This window comes from Cheilinus undulatus, linkage group 7 (genome assembly GCF_018320785.1).
Source record: "Cheilinus undulatus linkage group 7, ASM1832078v1, whole genome shotgun sequence".
NCBI classification, from domain to species: domain Eukaryota; kingdom Metazoa; phylum Chordata; class Actinopteri; order Labriformes; family Labridae; genus Cheilinus; species Cheilinus undulatus.
In genome coordinates, this window is record NC_054871.1 from 17,500,116 (window position 1) to 17,520,528 (window position 20,413).

Consider the following 20,413-nt stretch of genomic DNA (forward strand, 5'->3'; position numbering starts at 1 on the left):
TCTGCAACATGCTGGATCTGCATGGGGATTTTGTTACAACGTCATACTAGTGTTTATTGGAGAGGCTGATTTGTTGGCTGACTAGCTGGTTGTTGTGGCATTTTGATTTCAGTATCACAGGGGACTTTAAAGTGATCCACCCGGGCGCCCTTCTGCCTCTCGCTGTGATTCTTTGCACTTCAGCCTCATGTTTTGTTAGATTGATGCTGGCACCCTCGCTCCTCTCCCTAACCCTCTTGTGTTTCTGACTGTCTACGTGTCAAAATAACCAGGGGGCATCCAAGCTCCCTGACGTTCTTTCACCCTCCCACATCCCACGTTAACGAGATCAATTAAGACTGCCACATTAGATTAACGCAGGCCAGAAAAACAGCACAATAAACAAAGCAAACTCAATCAAACAAGGCAGGGTCACACTCTTGGGGCTCCTGCTCACATGCTGTTCAAGTAATCTGCAACCAATCAAAAGCAGAGCCTTGTCCTTGTGACTGAAGGAATCAAACATGCTGATTGATTTAAACTTTCATCATGTGAACCTTAAATCGACTAAATCTCTCTGCTGACAAACTCTGCTCCTCTGCTGATAGTCTCTGATCCACAAAAGGGTCTGCTTCCATTGCAGGGAGGAATTTTGGTGGGCACAAACAGCAATGGAAAAATTCAAGGTACCAGTGTCCCTGCTTTCTGTTATGGGAAAATGAACGTTGGCGGGCCAAATGGTGAGAATTCTGGCAACTGTGGGGTGCAGTAGCTAAAAGCTTAATCCCCTAACTATTCATAGATGCATGTCAGTGACTTGTTCAGTGCTTTGGTCTGAGACAGCTGCAACTGTACAACAGGGCAGACTCTTGTTTGGACAGTAGAAAAGCAAACCAATATAAGCCACTAAAGTGGATACTAGGGATAGGAATCACAGGGTGACTTACAATTTGACACAATTTCATTTATTACGATACAGTGCCTAAACAACAAATCCATACGGAAAAAATCTAGAACAATTGATGGTAAAACATGTTGGGAACTAATCTGATTAGTTTTAAATAGTTCGGTTTTAAATTATTAATTCATTGAGTTGCACATTTGTTGCATCATATATGGTGGCTGCCAGCTGTTCACTTCACATGCAGACAGCTGAGTTGGTCTGCTTAAGCTGAGTTAAACGTTAAATCCCAATACACCCCTTGCCCCCTGTCACTTAGCCCTACCCTTAAGTTTTGCAAGTTCGCATCTCAAAGTTGGGTGTCTTGTTGGATGGAGGATAAGGGTGAAGTACTAGGGGTACATGGCCACTAAAACAAGAGATTTTCCACAGGCCAACTCCAAATCTAGAGCAATGTTAATCTCTAAGAATACCTTGTAATCACTGGCAAGATGGCTACTCATCAAGTATACAAATACCTGTAGTTTTTGTACTAGTAAGATTTGAAACTACAACCGCCATCAATCCAATATCATAATTTAATGTTGCTTCAAAGGATTATGGTGCTTTTGATTCAAACAAGAATTTGAAAAATTTATCTCTTGAAGTATGTCTGTTTGTGTGAATGCTGCTGACATATACTGATGTAGTATCAAGAATCTGAAGGGTTGTCCCATTTCATGGGAGAGATTTCACCACTACGAGGTGTAACTATTAAAACCCTTTAGGTGCCACAGTTTTTTCAAGTAAACATTCAATTCTGATATCAAGATTTCAAAAGGCTGTAGCTTTAAAGTGGTTAGAGATAAAGGCATACTGTAAAATCTTCAGTGTGACCCAAAGATTGTGACGGGAGTGAATTCACTCATCTAATTTGCATATTCTGACATCACCAGGCGGCCAGCTACAGCCTGTTTAATTCAGCAATGTTGCTTGTAGCAATTTTGCTACTTTGGCGCTTAAAGAGTTGGGGCAAGGGGGAACTCAAAATCAAAAGTAAACAGTAGATTAAAAGGTTAGCCAAAATGTGCTGCTAAAATAAACTTTAATTTCATTTATTACAATGGTAGTAATAACTTATTAACAAAGTATTAAGAGAAATGTTAATAAGAGTTTTCAATGACAGAGATGAGACGTTGGCAAACTAAAAACAGATCTGATGATAAAAACTTGTGGGTTTGCTTTGCTCAGTTCATCTAGTGAAGTGTTTGCATGAGTGAAAAAGGGTTTAATCCATCTGTCCATTGATTTTCTATGCCGCTTATCCCATTCAGGGATGGCAGGGAGCCGGAGCCTAACCCAGCTGTCATTGGTCAATTGGCAGGATACACCCTGGACTAGTCATCAGTCCATTGCAGGGCTGACATGTAGATACACACAACCAGGCACACTAACACTTGTTTTACGGCCAATTTAGAGTCAGTAATCAACCTAACCAGCATGTCTTTAGTGGTAGCAGGAAGCTGGAGTACCCATGGAAGCACAGGGAGGATATGCAAAGGAAGTGCTGGCCAGGCAGCACACCAGGAATCTTCTTGCTGTGAGTTAACAGCAATCGAATTTTTCAAAAATGTATAATTAAGAAATTAAAAACAGCAACTGTTCTTCAAAAAGCAATTCAAGGCACACTGTGGGTTTTGTGTGCAATTCAAAAGCCTTTATCTTACATGGCAAAACACATTTTAAAAAAGCTGACACACTATACACCCCTCCAAAGGCCCAGCCATTCACCACATGAACAGAGCAAACCCAAAGTTTCCAAAGAGCACCTGTATGTGAAACTACAAAGACCCAGCAGCATGTCTTCTCTTTTGTCTTCAGAAGCTAACTTTTGTTTCAGGTACAAGACAAGACATGACAAAATGGAAGTGATTAGTACTCGCCTATTCAAAATCCATGTTTTTCTCCACTGTGTGTCTTTAATGTCTGTTAAAATTCAAACAGGAGACGGGAGAGGTGGAAGTAAAGAGTAAGAGGATCAATCATGTGTTTATGAGTATATCAAATCAACAAGGATGACTAGCTGATGCGACATTAGCTTTATAATGAGCTCACAGTAGCCAGACCAGTCAGCTTAGTGACTAAGGGTGTTTTCACACCTTTTGTTTGTTTTCTCTGGTCCAGCTTAAGGACCAGTTTGATATATTGTTGTACAATGAGCTCAACTTTGGTCTGTGTTCACATTAGAGGGTGGCACGGGAGAGGATTTTCATTATTGTCCCATCCCACTCCCACCGAAATAATCTCATCCCATCCCCATCCCAAACCAGAGCATGCCTACCCCTACTCTTTCTTCCAATATTTCCAGTTCCTTTTTAGCTGTCCTATCGAATGAAGGCAAAAAAAGCCCAAAACAACCAAAAATTGATAATTAATCTGCAATCACTCTTACCATATCAATTACAATCGGGCTGCCGTGCGTGAAGGATTGTTTTTGCAGATAAAAAATTGGCTGAATCTTTCCTCTGTAAGCTAGTAAGCACACCATTTATCTCCCTGACAAACTGATGGTTGTTTTTCTGTTGTGAAAAGGGAAAAAAACACGTTCCCCACTCAGACCACCAACTACTCAGTGTAAACAAACCCTGTTTTCTGACTGTGTTCCATCTAATGTGAGACTGCAGGCTGACATTCTCACAGCAGGCCCAATCACACGAAGGTAATTATACCATACAGGAGAGAAGGGAGAAACAATGAGGCTGAACATGAGGAGGAAAGAAAAGGATATTAACTATTCAGCAGTCTTCTTTGTTCTCACATTTCCAGCACACTTCTATTTTCTTCATTTGATTTTTTTCCTTCCACTTACTTGAGACATATCATAATCTCACCTTCGATCATACACATTTTAAATCTGTGGATTCTTTGAGCTTAATATTCCTAGGACACATGATTAATCCACAGCTCAACTCTACATCGTTTATGCAGAAAAAAAAAAAAAAAAAAAACAGAAATTGGGTAGGGTGTCAATTTGCTTCTGTTCTAAAATGTCTGAAAATGCAACTGTAGTTACAAGAGCTTTCAAGTGATTCAGTATTTTAAAGTCAGCACACTGTCACTGATTTCTTTTAAACCAAACTAATGCTTTCACAGGAGCAATGTGACTAAATGGCAAATCAATTTAAGCTACATGCTGTGCAGATTGCAGATATTTTTTTACCTGCAGGAATCAGTGAATAGACATTTAGCTGCCAATTTTGATCTGAAGATGGCATGAAGTTTTACATATTTCTATATACTTCAAAACAAATGATCCATCATAGTGTCTGATTAACTGTAGACATAAACAACCCTACAAAGATACAAAAAGATTCCTAAAAAGATTCCAAAAACAGTCCCACCTCTCACAGTAATGTCTGGTGGATATCTACAGATGCATCTGAAAAAAATAAGAATATCATTAGAAAGTTCATTTTTTTCCTGTTATTTAATTCGAGAAGTGAAACTTTAATATATTCTAGATTCATTTCATACAGAGTGATTTTTTTATTTACATCTAGATGATTAAGGCTTACAGCTCTTGTGTTTTGGTTGGAGCCTTTTACATAAATTACTGCATTTTTGTGATGTGATAAGAAGTCAATCAGTCTGTGGTTATGAAGTGTTATGAAGCCCAGTTTGCTCCGTTAGCCGCCTTCTGCTCGTCTGTATTGTTGAGTCTGGTGTCTCTCATCTTCCTCTTTACATTTCCCCAGAGATCCTCTTTGGGGTTCAGGTCAGACCAGTTGGCTGGCCAGTCAAACACAGTAATCCCATGGTTAGCAAATCAGTTTCAAGTTTCAATCCTGAACCGCAGACGTCATCAGTGTCTCACCTGGGCTATGGAGAACAAGGGCTTCATGCTTCCACAGAGCTTCTCAGCAGATGGAAGCATGAAGCACTCCTAAATCTCCTGGTAGATGGTAGACAGCACTGATTCTGACACACAGTGGACCAAAAGCAGCAGATGGCATGGCACCCCGAACCATCAACGACTGCGGAAACTGAAAACACTGGACGTCAAGCGCCTTGGATTCAGGCCTCTCAGATCTTCCTCCACTCTGAGACCTTGATTTCCAAATGAAATTTTAAAATTTTAGTTACATCTGAAAAGAGGACTTTGGATCACAACGGTCCAGCTCTTTTTCTCCATAGCCCAAGTGAGAAGCTGATGACATCTGCAGTTCAGGATTGGCTCAACACAAAGAAGAACACAACACTTGTAGACCATTTCCTGGACTGGTCTGTGTGTGGTGACTCTCGATCCACTGACTCCAGCTCCACTTCTTGAGAAGTTTCGCTCAGTTCTTAAATCTGCTTTGTTTGACAATCCTCTGAAGGTTGAGCTCATCTCTGTTGCACGTGCACCTTTTTTTTTTTACCACTTCTCCCTACAACCTCTGAGAACAACCTGCCATGACCTCTGTGGCTTACCCTCCTTGTGAAGGGTGTCAATGATAGTCTCCTGAACAATCACTGACAAGTCAGCAGTCCTCTCTGTGATTATGGTCGTGTGTACTGAAACAGAGTGAGAGAATGAAGGCTCAGGAAACTTTTGCAAATTGGACTTTTCCACAATATTCTAATATTTTGAAATTTTGATTTTCCTGGCCTATAAGCAAGATTAAAACAACTACAAAAGACGTATATTCCACTTTGCATGAAAGGAATCTACAATACATGGATGTTTAACTTTTTAAAGTGAATCACTGGGGGGAAAAAAAAAGAAGAACATTTTTTTTAGATGCACCGGCACTATCTGCCTTAATCTGTGAGAATACAACCATTCAGTTCAGCTTAAGCTCAGATGGCCATTAATTTAGGTTAATTATGGTGATGCATGTTAAAACAATATATTTTGATTTTCTTTATCATGAAAATCAAGTAGTTGATAAAAATCAGTTTCAGAATCTGAACTTACAGGTGGCTGTCTAATTGTTACAACAAAGCTAAGTGCCGCAAAGGTGACATCAACAGATTTCAGGGTCCATTTATGTGGTGCTAGATTTAAAAATTCCATATTTTACTTTAAGAACAGGAACTATAGATGTGCCAATGAATGAACTCCTGTTTTTCCTAGCCATTTTACTTGTAGAAGTGGTGTTTTTCCACCACCTCAACTTGACTTGGCACAACCCATTGTTTTTTACCTTGAACTTTTCTGGTGTCACTGCTGAGGAGGCTCCAAGCGAGCTGAACCCAAACTAAAATGCAACAATGCGGTACTGAGTGGTAAGAGAGCATCGTCACAAGGAAGGAGCGTCACGAGGGGGTTGTCCAACACGGCAAATAAACCTTTCTCGCCATTCTGATATTTTCAATAGCATTTTGTTTTTCTACTTGTAACTGTCTCTGGAACTAAACATGTCTCCTTGCAGTGGCAAAAAGCCACAGACCATAAACCTGGTAAACCATCGCCTCGAACTTCTCTACTGTTGTGTTGGATGTCACAGCAGTTTTGCACAATCCCACCATGACAACACCTTCTAGGAGGTACGATCAGAGTATGTACTGTTAAGGATAACAAAGTCAAGCAGAGTTGAGTTAGTACCACCTTTGCTTGCATTGTTATCCCAGAAATAATCTATTTCATTTTTGTGGCTTGTTTATTGATTTTATTTGTATATATCTTAGTTGTTTTAAAGCAAAACAACGAACAGTGTTCCGTTCAGTGCTGGTAAGAAAGAATCTTCAGTTAACTGGGAAATCTGAGTTAGAGAAGGCATGAGTGAGGACGGCACAGCAGGGATGGAGTAGGACAGAGCAGGACAGATGCAGAACTGAGGGGAAAAAATGCTAGAAGAAGGAAAAAAAAGAAGCTTGTTAGCCCTGATGTGTTCATGGTCCTGTGAGAGACGGTGTGGAGCTGTGCACCACAGAAGTTGGCACTGGCTTTAGCTCCTCTTTAATCCCCATTTCCTCTCTTCTGCATTATTCATTTAAACAGTAGAGGTGAAATAAAATAGAGAGAGGGAGCCGATTATGAAAAAGGTGGATCAAGGCAGACGGGGGGGATGAATGGGGAAGTAAAGGGGAAAGGTCCAGGAATTAAGCAGCCCTGAAGAGAGGAGTGCTAAATCAGCTCTCAGTCCGAGGACAATAAATATGAAGACAGAATGATGAGCTCGAGAACGGGAAGAGAAGGGGCAAAAAAGGAGGTGGAGAGTGGGGTTGTGGGGGAGTTTAAAAAAAGCAGAGAGGAAAAATATAATGTGACACTATCCGGCCTGGGTGTAGGATGTGAGGGAATCAAAGGCACCTTTGAGGAGCCAGAAGACGACAGTGAAAGTGCTAGAAGAGTGGTGTCCATGATTACAAGAAGTGGGGAAATCTTTGAGTCTGCGCTCATGAAAGCCCACCCCGGGTCTCGTCTGAAACCCCTGCTCGACTAGCACTGATGATACAGAGAGAGGAAAAAAGGCAGAGAGAGGAAGAGAAGCGCTAATGATGGAGGGGTCTGGATACTACAGAAGCAGGGCACTCTGCAATTCATTTTAATCACTATTCAAAATCATTAGCCCAAATGTGCGAGTACTTTAGTATGGTGGACCACGAGTCGAGAGACTGAGGGAGAGAGACAAAGAAAGAGTGAGAGAGGGCCAACTACACCTCAGCATGAGAGCTGCTCGCTCAGCTCTTTGAATAAGACGGTCCAAGACTTGATGGAATAGTAAATGAAGAGGAAACTTTATTGTCCTGCAATCTTAAAGAAGAAAAACACAACATGGAGATGAAGGGAGAAAGCTTTGAAAAGAGGCTTTGAAAAGCCAGCCAAACACACTTCGGAGTCAAATCATTTAAACTTTGTCCTTTCACCAAATCTGGTGACAAAAAGTTAATCAGGGCAAAGCTCATTTTGAATATTTTATGTAATGTTGATTTTGACTGACCCCAGGAAGACTAGTTGCTACCCTGTAGCAACTAATGGGGATCCTTTTAACAAATAAACAAACAAATAAAATAAACAAAAGTAAAAAAAACATGCCAGTTCCGTATAAACACTGAAAAAGTAAAGAGCATGTAAACTTGAACAATATTTCTTTCCTCTTGGAAATTGTGATAAACCTCACATAACATGATTATGGTTGGTTGTTGTTTGGTTGAGTGCTGCCTCCGTCCATACAACGCGAATCACACGCACAGTGACCCCCACTGGCCAGAAGGTGAATTGATTCAGAGGATTTGCTGAATTGATATTGAATTGAGGGGAGAAATATTGCGCTGCATCGATAAATCGATATTTTTACCCAACCCCAGATCATGACCATTTATGAATGAGTGGATACAAATTATTTTAGATCTATATTTGACTCAAAACATACACACAGCTGTAATCTCCTCGGACTGGTTTCCTTTAGTTCTCTTCTGCACACACAGACATTTCAGACTGAGTGCATGTTGGCTGTGTGACAGCTGCAGCACGTCAGCTCCAGCTTGTGACATCATGGCTTTTCAAACCAGGTGCATGTGTGCTGCGTCTCACAGGTGTCACAGCCTTGTCTTTCTATAAGTCTTACCTCAATAAATCTTGAGGTGACACAATGCTTTGTGTAACTGAGCATGGAAAAGTCAAAATAAAAGCATTCTGTACAAATGAGGTCAGTTTCTCCACATAAATGCCAAACCAGGCTTTTACTTAGAAAAGCATGAATCTGAAGTGAACCTGACATATTCTACAGATGCGGACATACATATCTGTCAAAACAAGGCAAATACTGCTCTCAATCATTCTTTCATCTATTTTGGCTGAGAGATTCACTGCTCACAGTAAAACAAAAGTAAATTCTCTATTCCCAAGATTCTTGGCATGCCAGCTGCAGCACTTACCCCGACAGTCTCAAAGCTCTGACTTGTTATCGTGCACACCGAAAAGAAATCAAGCTGTTGTGCAGCTGTTATTCGGCCACCACACATCCAGTCAGCCCAAGCTCTCACACAGCAGCTCATTCAACTCTGCCTTTCCTTTTCTCTTTACCTGTATCCTACTCTGGTGATAAAATTCATCATTTTATAAAATAATCTAAACAACTCTCATTTTAAAAAGTTTCATAATCTAATTTTAATGATTTTCATCATTGTTAAGTTCTACACAATATGGATGAAAGTGTTTGGGACTGCTGGGACATTACAGGGACTGCAATGACATTGTATACAAATACATGTAGTCAAATATGGAGTTGGTCCCCCTTTTGAGCCTCCACTCCTCCTTTAAGAAGGCTTTCAACAAGATCTTGGAGTGTTTCTGTGGGAATTTGTGCCCATTCATTCTGGAGAGCATTTATGAGGTCAGGCACTGATGTTGAACCTCTCTGTTCCAGTTCATCCCAAAGATGCTTGATGGGGATGGGGTCAGGGCTCTGTGTGGGCCAGTCAAGTTCTTCCACACCAATCTCATCAAACCACGCCTTTATAGACCTTTCTTTGTGCACTGCGGCACAGTCATGTTGGAATAGAAAAGGGCCTTCTCCACACTGTAACCATAAAGTTGAAAGCATCATTGTCCAAAATGTCTTGGTATGCTGAAGCATCTAGATTTCTCCCAACTTCACACAACAAACCCAGACTGGTCTATCTGACTGCCAAACAAAGAAGCATGACTGTTTGGCAGTCATTTCCATCTGACACTTGGCATTGGACATGTTGATGTGAGGCTTGTATGGAGCTGCTCAGCCATGGAAACCTATTCCATGAAGCTCACGCCACACTGTTTTTGCGCTTATGTTTATACCATTGAAAGTTCTGAACTCTTCAGCTGAATCAGCAGAGCATATGTAACTTTTAACAACATGTGCTTCAGCAGTCATTGACCCTGCTCTGTGATTTTGTGATCTTCTACTTCATGGCTGAATTGCTGTTGTTCCTAAACGCTTCCACTTTCTAATAATATCAATTACAGTTGACTTTGAGGACCTGTACATTCACCACGCTATGAAATAATCATGGAACATAACGAGAGGGAGATGTTTTAAAGCTAAATGCAGCACCGGAACTACACTCCAGACACTGTGTCACTCCGCCCAGTGGTTTACTCAAGAAATAGTTCCGAGTATGTGTCGTAATGCATACATTATTATATCACAGCGTGGTGAATGTGCAGGTCACAACTTGTCCACGAGAGCGTTTTGGAGTTGTTGGATTGTGTATTTGATGAGCTTGATGAGGGAAAGCAAAAATTCCGTCTGCTAAAATAGCGTTCGCGGTGCAGCTGGTTTAGCAGTCCCCCCAGATCTAGAAACAGCTTGCACCGACAACTAAAGGAAACTGACCTATTACTAAGACTATAGGAATTATAGCAATGGGCGAATTTGCCAAAATGTTGAAGTATCCCTTTAAGACTCTACGAACTCTTGGTAACTCAGTTCATGTCGACAGTAAGAGAAAATAACTTCCAACTTGTCTGGCATGATCTGAAAGCTGAACCTGCCATTCAAAAGTCTATGTCCTGTATCCATTTCTGCTCACTTGCACTGCATCATGACAGCGCCGCTCCCTGATCTGGCAAACTACAGGATGGGTCAAGGGTCACACGGAATGTGCATGCGTTAATCGTGCGACAAAAAAATGAGTGGCGTTAAAAGTAATTTGAGTTAACGCGATGTTAACGCGTTTACTTTGACAGCCCTCATATATGTGTGTATGTATATGTACAGTACTTAACAAATTTATTAGACCACCACCCAAAGTAAAGTTTATGCCACAGCTGCCCTAAATTAACAGCATTGGTAATTACCAAAATCATTTTTTTTTGTTTCTGCAATGGTTAATACACCAATATGTAGAAGTTCTTTAACTGAAATGATATTTTTTCATGCTAAAAATTAGTTATTATTGTTATCCATGAATTTTCAAATTTACTGTTATTTAATGTATTCCTGAACAGAAAAATTAGTTTTAGCGGTTGAATGTTAGGCTTGATTAATTTCTGACTTCTCAGAGAAGCCCAGTGGTCCAGCTCAAATTTGGGTATAGTTATTTAATGTATTCCTGAACAGAAAAATTAGTTTTAGCGGTTGAATGTTAGGCTTGATTAATTTGTGTATATATATATATATATATATATATATACACACACACACACACACACACACACACATACATATATACATATATATGAGAGAAATGATCTTTTCTTTATTATTTACCATAATTCGGTTACTGACAAAATCATATTAATTAGTCATATTAACCAAAATATTAACTACTATCAAATAAAATACTTTCACAGATAAAGAATCCTCAACACTAGATCTTTACTAGATCTTTTTCTTTGACACCCACCTCTTTAATACTTTTGCTTGAGTTTGTTTATTGTGGAAAGACAGAAAGGTGTGGTGTATTCAAGAGGCCACAACTGAGTCATTTTTGACCAATCATTTCGTGTGAGACAAAAAAAACAGAGCTTTTGTCCAATTCAAGTCCTACAATAAGTTATTTTGCTTTTGAAATATAAATAAAAAATGAATCAAGAATCAAAAAGTTATCATGATCTTGTCGCGCAGATGGTCTAGTGGTCTGGTGACGTCCCATGTGTGCAGCATATGGCTCCTTTCCCCACTCTCTCATCCCCATTTCTGACTCAATCCACTGTCCCTTAAATAATGGCATATAAAGCCCAAAGATATCACTAAAATAGTCATCATAATCTTCATATTGATTAAATTAATTGTGATGGCCAAATTTTTGCAACCCTTGCAGCTTGGGCTTCCCCGTTTATGTTTCCATTATTATAACTGGTAGAAAAAGTTTGGTTTTGACTTGATCATTTCAAAGTCTAAAAATATGGTATATGAAACCCTATTACATAAAGCAAGAAGACAAATGACAAACACAAAGTATATTTTAACAGAAAGAATATGGACAGACTGATAGCTGTCTACGTCAAACCACGTCAAGCCCTACAGATCAACCTCAAATCAATTTCCGTGGTCAAACTGTGCCACTTTTAAGATGATTCCAATAGCAACCTTATTAACTGGGTTATTCTTTTAACCTCTACAGACATTTTGCAAGTACGATAATATTGTTTTATGTTTGACTCAAACTACACCCACAAGGAAAAGGCCAACATTCTTTGTATGAAGGCATTCAATTTGTTCAAATTGTGAACAAAATATGTACCCCCTGGGAAATTTTGTTATTGAAAATTAAAGGGGCATGTCTCTGAAATGCCTCAGACTTGTCTTTGTTATAACACATTTTCATGCTTCTTGCTAGCATACACACAGATTAAGCGCCTATCAGACACAGATAGACATATAATTATGTGAAGCTCATTGGTGTATCATCAACTTGCTCAGAGTAACAATTTCTCTCTTTTGCTGTTCAGATTAGAAAGGGAACACAAGGGGAAAAGAATAAATAGTGACAAAGAATAAAGACTAAAAAAATGTATCTGCAGTATGTGCGGATATTTGTGTGATATCTTTGCAAAACTCAAGACCTTCACCCTCTCCTGTGAGGAGGGAACAGAGCAAAATGATAAAAAAGGGAATTAAGACAAAGAAAACCGCTGAGGTCCATGGGGACTCTGCAAGGCCAGTGATCCATAATGTGGCTCGCTAACTATTTATAGGCCTCCTTTACATTTTTCACTTTCAGATTTTTATAGGCTAATGATTATTTCACTGCAGAAGTAAATAGCACAGCACAAACAGCCCGCACTTCATGTGAGGCCTGAACTGATTTATTTCCCAACAATTGGACGGAAACTAGTGCAGTGCTCTGCTCTGGTGTGCTCACATTTCACCTCGTGCAGCCTCCATAAAACACATCTGCACTATCACCTGACCTTCCATGAGCCAGTAATCCCATTAACAACAATGCACTCTCCTCTGTCTTCATCTGTGTATCTGCCTATGCACACACACCTGCACATTTCTATCCTCCATCTCTGTTTTCCTTTCACCTTTTCAGCCACTATGCAAAGTAAACATGCCCGCCATTGAGTAAAGAGCTCAAGCACATGCAGGTGTCAGCCGCACTCCTCCTCGTTTCTCCTTCTCCTCTGTGCTCTGTTGCTCCTCTGTGTTGTTGACACGAGCTGGCGCGTGGCTAAAAGCCCAGGCCACCTCTGCTCTATTGTCCTGCCTACTCCACAGCCACACTGATGGCTCTCTTGTGGCGAAGGGACCCTTTGTTGCCAGCCTGTCACTTCAGCAGGTGCCTTACAGCAAAAAGGCAGCAGCCAGCCAGCCAACCAGCCCGCCCGAGCCGCTTCGTTAGTGAAGCACACCGTTTGATGTGCTCATTTCATCAGCCGGGAGACGGCAGCCAAGGAGGATGCCAATAATCACTTGAAAAACAAAAACATTCCACTCAAGCTTGTAAAAGATAAACTCCAATTTCAATGATAAAAGAAGAGTGACAGACAGCCATGCTACCAGTCACAAAAAGACCACCAAGCACAATATCCCTCTCTCTTTTTATCCCTCAGCACCCTCCTTTTTCTAGGTGAAACCAATTCATTCTGTCAATCAAAGAGAATAAACAAGGTTTATTGACAAATTGCTGACTGTGTAAAGAAAGACGAAATCATGTGGGCAAAGTATGCAAAAACAGAGCTGCATTTAAGACATCTCTGTGATCCCTCAGAAACCAGCTTAGCGTGTGAAGGCGCAGGTTGTGTGAAAAAAGAACCCCCCCAGGCGCTCAGGAGAGGGGACCCCAGGGGTTTGGGCTCTGCTCTGCACACCCTCACTACATTTACAGCCCTTCAAAATGCCATATCACCATTGTAGCTCTGTTCAAATAGAGCCTAAATGCATAATGTGTAAAAACAGTCAATACCAGCGCATTCAAGACTGACGTAGCAGCCATTAGTTTGAAGGATGCAGGGACCTTAAAGTTGTTGAATAACTTCTAGGGTCCCACTTAGATTGTCAGAATATTCAAAACTGTGATAGCAGATGTTTAAAACAATATAATGGCTGTCATTTATATGACCCTTAGTATCAGAAAGCACAGACATTTTAACAGACTGTAGATCTTAAGCTGTATTTTTAACAGACAGCTGCTGAGAGAAAAAGAGACAGGGCACTGTCTTAATGGCAAAAACTTTGCCAGTATTTCGTGCATTTTAGACAATGTGTAGGAGTTTGCCTGCACTCTTTGTCAATTCCAAACAAGACACGTTTCTATCTTGAGTGCCTAGGGACTTTTTCAGTTGTTGTACTATTGAAACAGGCAAACTGTATATCATTTAATTTCTACCAGTTTCACATCAAAGTTTAAAAATCTAGTATTGTGACAACCTTAGTGCTACTCTTACGCAACAATGTCAAGCAAAACTTTTAGATTGCTGGGATGAAGTTTACAACCAGGGGAGGGAAATTAAGAAACTACTCTAATATGAATGCAGTCAATAATTATTTTATTATAAATTTGATGTTTCTTTTTTAAATTAACCAAACAATAGGGATGCACAGTACGGGATTTTTGCCAATATTGGATGCTGATATTTAATCTTTTTTTTTTGCCAATACTGATGTCTATACTGATACATCAATGTAACTGAGACCTAAAACTTGAGTCCTTAAAATATTCTTTAAAGTTTAAGGAATAAGGATGAAAAAAGGAAAAAGACTTCAGTCGATGCACTAGGTCTGTTGGTCCTGCCTAAATCTCCAAATAATTTGTTCATACATTCAAAGCAGATATAGGCTTATATTTAAGGCCAAAACATCAGCAGCTAACCTTACTAGGGTCACAAGATTGTTGTATACAAAGGTTTATACTAGGGGTAGACAGATGATCGGCATGGGCGGTTATTGATGTTGATATTTGGCATTTGGCTGAATATAGTATCATTTTATTTTACCAATAATCTGTAAATTAATTACCAAAGAAAGAGTGCTACTTTGGTCCCACTGCAAAGTGTGTCTTCCCCTCTGGCTTCATTTTCACTCTCCAAAGCATCCAAAAATGTCCTGTACACAACACAATCTGATTGGCTAGATGTCACATGAGTCTAGCCTATTAACACTTAAGCCTGGGTGCCACTGACACAGAGAGCTTCAGGCATCACTGCCAGTTTTCCTGCTGCTACAGCACTGCTCTGTGCTAATTCTCTTGCTGATTGAACTAGGGCTAGAAGGTGTATTTTTTGTCATTTTATTGATCATCCTCTTTTACTTGTGCCAAATTAAGAACATTTTGTCATAATAAATGCATATCGGTTCCAAATATCAGTTATCAGTCTCATGATCACTAATAACTGTTATCAGTATTAGCCCTGAAAAACCAAAATATGCTGGCCCCTAAATTATACCATTGATCACATGACTGGTTTGCTTTGAAATATGTGTATATAGCATTTTGTTGTAAAAGGCGGTGGCATCTCTGTGGAGGTACTTCATGTGTTAATATTGAAAAAAAATATTCTAGTTGTTTAAAAAGTTGGGGTATTTTAACATCATCACTGTAAAGCATAGTACAGTTAATCTGTCTTTACTTTAATGTTGTTATATATTTAATGTCAGCTTCCAGCCATCATCTAAACACAAGTACATCATAAAAAAATACTCCTGTCTATGAATAATTTTTATTCATTTAAAAAAGCGGCTGTTTAGGGCATTTTCAGGAGCACACGTTTCAGTTGAACTGAACCTTTGAACCAAATACCCACGCCCAGAATTGCACAAAACAGCATGACGAACATCCCAAGGCTTTAGGTTGATCTAGAGCCCTGTGGCAACAACTCGTGCTCTTTCACAATCCAAAACTGAACATTGCATACACAGAAGCAAAGCAGCCCCCAGTTGCTCCAGGACCAATAAGGGCTTTGTTTGTTAGCCATGTCACTTACTGACCACCAAATTAGCTTCATCACCTCTGGCACCAGGATATCGGATGTGACATTCTGTACCACAGGGCCGGAGCTCCCTTTGTCTGCACGGCTACAGGGCTGAGAAAGATTTAAAATGAGGGAATTTTGTGAAATAATAAATAAATGATGGAATGCCATGCTATCTGTTTATTCTATCCCAAATCAAGCATTGTTTATTACTGCATTCCAGCAGGAGTCTGGACATTTTCAGTACATGGCGTTTTGCTTTATGCAGCCTCGTGATCCTACTAACAGGAGCCAGCCGATGAGAGCATCATCGTCTGGGCAGAGTTCAGATTCTTAAATTACATTACCCGTTCTGTCTCTTTGTCCTATTAATATCTACAAAGGAGATGAAGCTGCAGAGAAGGAGGCATCTTGATGTGGCCCATGTGAACTATAAATCGCATAAAGCAAACGACCAGCAGATACAGGATCTTGTATGTGATGAGAAGAAACAGAAAAAGGTGGAAGAAAGCAAAGAGGAGAATGTGCCATTTCTCATTTATACAAAATATTAGAGCATAAATGGATTATATAAGGAGATCACAAGCCACAAAACAAGACAGTTTGAACTGCCAACAAAAGTCCCTTTTACCCAGCATGCAATTCTTGCTGTGACTGTGTTGTAGAGAGCAGTGATAAAGCAGAAAATGCTGACCCATCTCTGAGATGTTCTGGGACAATGAGGCCTGTCATTTGAGTTTCTCATCTATGAAACAACCATCAAAAAAACATCTGGTGAATGTAGTTTACTCTCCCCTCACACAAAGCAGTCTCTCCTCCTCTCTTCAAGCAGGTTTTTTTTCCCCACTTCTCCCTGGACAGTTTGAAGCAGTTACCCTGCGTCAGCATCGAAGTTTGACTAAAAGGAAATGACAAGAGCAAGATGTCCAAATCATTAGTAATGTGAGAGGAGCAGTTCCCAGGCATGTCTAGTTACATAGCTGAGTGCTAACGTGAGGGCTAAGGGCTCGTGTTGGGGCTGGTCTGAGCCCGAGCCTGCTCAGATGCCAAGTTAGGGACGGGGGAAGGGGATCGCAACTGTTCAGAATCTCCATGGTTAGGGTCAGATATATCTCAATACCCTGAATCTGACACAACCTGGGTCAAGTCTGAAACAAACAATCGCCAACTCGCTAACGTATTCACAACAAAATTAGCTGTTGTTTTAGTTCTGCTTGAAATGAAACCCCAAGCAGATGCAGACACACAAATGTATGTAAATCTGGACACATGTACTGCATACATACTAATAGTGGCCCCATGGGAATGTGGCTCCACAAAAATCAAGCTCGGCTGTAGCTCTGGTTCGATTTCAGCCTGCTGCGGCTTCTGTGGTCCGCCCTGCTGGCTGCCGCACACAATTCTCTAACCAGATCCAGAGCAGTGCTACTCAATCACAGGTCAAATGCAGTGGTTTTGCTGTACATCAATACATGTGCACTCAGATGGTTGTCAAACTGCCAAGTTGCTCAAATTCCTACTTTAGAATCTAAAGTAATGCATGTTCTTCAGCTTATTCAAGCTATGGAGTCTGATGACATTCGTGAATATTTTCATTAGCAGCTCAAGGTACGTTTCCTTTAGAAGGTTTGAATTTGGAATTTTGAAAAATAGAAACTGTGATGATTTATAACAGGGGCTGAGGTAGATGTGAACCGTTTATTTGTAGACATATGGCTCTGTCTTGAAGAGTAGGTGTACCTCTGAGGTAAAAAAAACAAAACAAAAAAAAAAAAAACTTGGGACTGAAAATAAATCAGGAGTAAGACACTATAAAGAATCCTGTCAACATTTTTGGTACTGGAAGAAATAAAGTCTGCTGCTTTTATTTCCTACCTACAACTTGTCAATTAAGTAACATTTTTAGGGAAATAAGTAAGACTATTTTTTGTGTACATCACTGATTGTTCTTTACATCAAAACTGCACAAAAATTATGAAAGAAATAAATGAACTAACAAGCATATGAGCACAACACATGCATAGGCAGACGCACAAATGCACACACAATGAGTTCAACGTTTATTTTTATTCCTAAGGCTCTCATCCTTCTTTGCATGAATGCATCATCCGACACACCGACAGAGAGTCTCAGTGTGTGTGCGAGCGTGTGTGTAAGAAGCTGACGATCGGAGAATAAGGTTGCCCCTAAGGGGTCGCACCTCTCTACACTCTCGCCCCCTCCTCCCTCCCTCACCCCTTCTCTCTACTCAGTGCCTGCAGGGATTTCCCTTTTTCAGTTCAGGAGAGATGTCAGACCTGTTCCACCATCCCTCACACAGAGGCTGGACTCAGCCCTCCCCTCACATAACATCTGTAAAACTGCACAAATCAGACTCATCTCTTGATAGAAGGCCTAACAAAGCCACAGCTAAATCAAAACAACCTCATGTATTTTTCCCATTTTGACCCTAATTATCAATATAAGCTGGACACAATCAGACTCTGATGCAAACTTGGTCCAGAAACACTCTTTCAAAACCACAAACTGCACCAAACAGTTATTCAGATATTCAGTGACGGGGACAGAGCAACTGACTGTTAACTGTGGAACATAAGAAGTCTTTAAAGAGGTAAAGAGCAGGATTAATATATTCAATCTCTGCTGTTTTTCAGTTTCTTGTGATGCTTTGTTCTTTACCTTCTTTTAACTACTGTCACACATGATCCTGTGCCTTAGGACAGACATCAAAATCCAGTTTTTACAGGCCGGGTTCTGCATTTTTCACAACCTGCAAATCAATAACCTAGCTTACCGATACTGATACTGAGTCCCATGGTTCTGTGATGGAACATCATTTCATAATATCAAAGGTGTAAAAACATACATCAGTTCTTGCTTGCAGAACATCAGCTCATAGCACATCAACACTGTGCATCATATAACACCAAATTGCTGAAATTAAATTCTACTGCCAGCTTGACAGAAAAATTCCAGCGGTGCTGGGTAGAATATGCAGTCATAACACTGGCCTTAGCTGCTGCAGGACAGGTGTCCTTCTCATCTGCTCAGATCAGCTGCAGGAACTGCCCCAAAACTTTGTAGGAGATCCCATCAGATAAAATTATTAACCAAATATTGAAGGCCATGTTGAAAATAGCAGAAAAGAGTTCATTAGTTGACTAAACATGAGACAGATGATTATATCATGATGTGTTCAAGGTCAGCTCATTAAAATGACCATTTGGGGAATGTAAAATGTAACATCAAGAAAAAGAAAATTCATTTTTTATGAGAAACTTGAATAAATCCAGTAAGATGAAGAAATGATTTTTCAGCTATATAAATTAAACTTTTCTAACTCAAGCTCGTTCAGCTTTGGGCATTCTTGTAAAAAATATATTTTTTTGTATGTCCACTAGGGGGACGGGACAGTAATGGTACAGAAAAATTTCAGTTCCATATGCACCTCGATTTTCAAGTCACAGTTCGGTACATTTTCAGTACGGTAATTAAAGCAAACAAATATAAGATTTTTTTTAAATTAAACTGTTTTCAAATAAATAGACTGAATAAATTACATTTAAGTTATTAATAACGCTGCAACCTCCTTCCAAAGGGTCTTCAATTAATACAAATATTAATAAATAGATAATAAATCAATAAATAAATGTTTGAATAACTAAGTTATTTTAATTGATATATTGAAATATTTATACCCATTCTTTAAACACAAAAATTACCCAGCCAACTTGAACACATCATCATACAAACATAAGTTAGCTTGTTAAGTATGCTAATAAAAGTCTATCCTGCTGATTTCAACATGGACTTCAGCACTGGATTACTTTTTTAACCAATGGGACCTCCTTCAAAGTTTTGGAAGAACTTTTCACAGCCCATCTTGGCAGATAAAGAGATTAGAGCCATGTGAAATCTGAGGATAACTTTACCTATGACACAGCTGCAGACATGACTGAGTCCCCTCTCCCCCTCCTCCGAGGCTGACAGTTGAAGGTACACATTTAGAATTAATTTGATTCACAAAACCAGAACCAGCCAGGAGAGTGTGACAGTGAGTTGCTCTCTGGTTTTCCATCTGTGCGTTCAACATGTATCCGTTCGGTACACGTCTGTACTGTACCGAGAGGCCCGTACCGAATGGGTACGGTACAAATACACGCAACTTTACACCCCTAATGTCCACAAATTAAAAGTATCGATAGTAGCATTGGCGAGGACTTTGACTGATAAGAAGGATTTAGAAGGGTATCAATATCAAAAAAAATGGTGTGATATCTATCCCTAATTCTGCTGTCATCTTCTTTCATTATACTGCCAACTTCTGCTTTAGCCAGTTAAGTCCCATTGACACTACCCTCACTCATGTCATAAGCATCACTATGAGGAGTCATGAAACAGCGTTGCAGAATCCGAGTGTTGTATCTTTGTAATCAAAAAACTGGCAACTCAACAACTGTATCACAAGTCAGGACAGTGATGTATGACCATATAGTAATTTTATCCCACACTCACTAGAAGAGCATCTTTGACAAGACATCATTATGGCTTATAGGTCATTTAATTTTAAACACAAATCTTAAATCCCTGCATTTTCCAAAGTGAGGGCTAAATTCTGACCATTCTTGGCAAAAACTGAAAAAACTGTGATTTACCACCAAAAAGTGCTTTAGCATAATTTTCAACAAATAATTTGTGATATTGATTTTAAAGGATATTTTGAT

At 39.8% G+C, this 20,413-nt stretch overlaps 1 protein-coding gene across 5 annotated transcripts in view; it reads right to left on the bottom strand.

Moving 5' to 3' along the window:
* Positions 1–20,413, bottom strand: part of nek7 (NIMA-related kinase 7) — a 105,408-nt gene that overhangs the window by 70,848 nt on the left and 14,147 nt on the right. The window contains exon 2 of one of the 5 annotated variants that reach the window (XM_041791194.1): positions 4,261–4,298. The exons of 3 other annotated variants lie outside the window; for them this stretch is intronic. The gene's annotated coding sequence lies outside the window, so the exon portion shown is untranslated. Of the gene's footprint in view, positions 1–4,260; positions 4,299–20,413 lie in introns of those variants that run through there. One more of the 5 variants, XM_041791197.1, reaches the window with a different exon arrangement.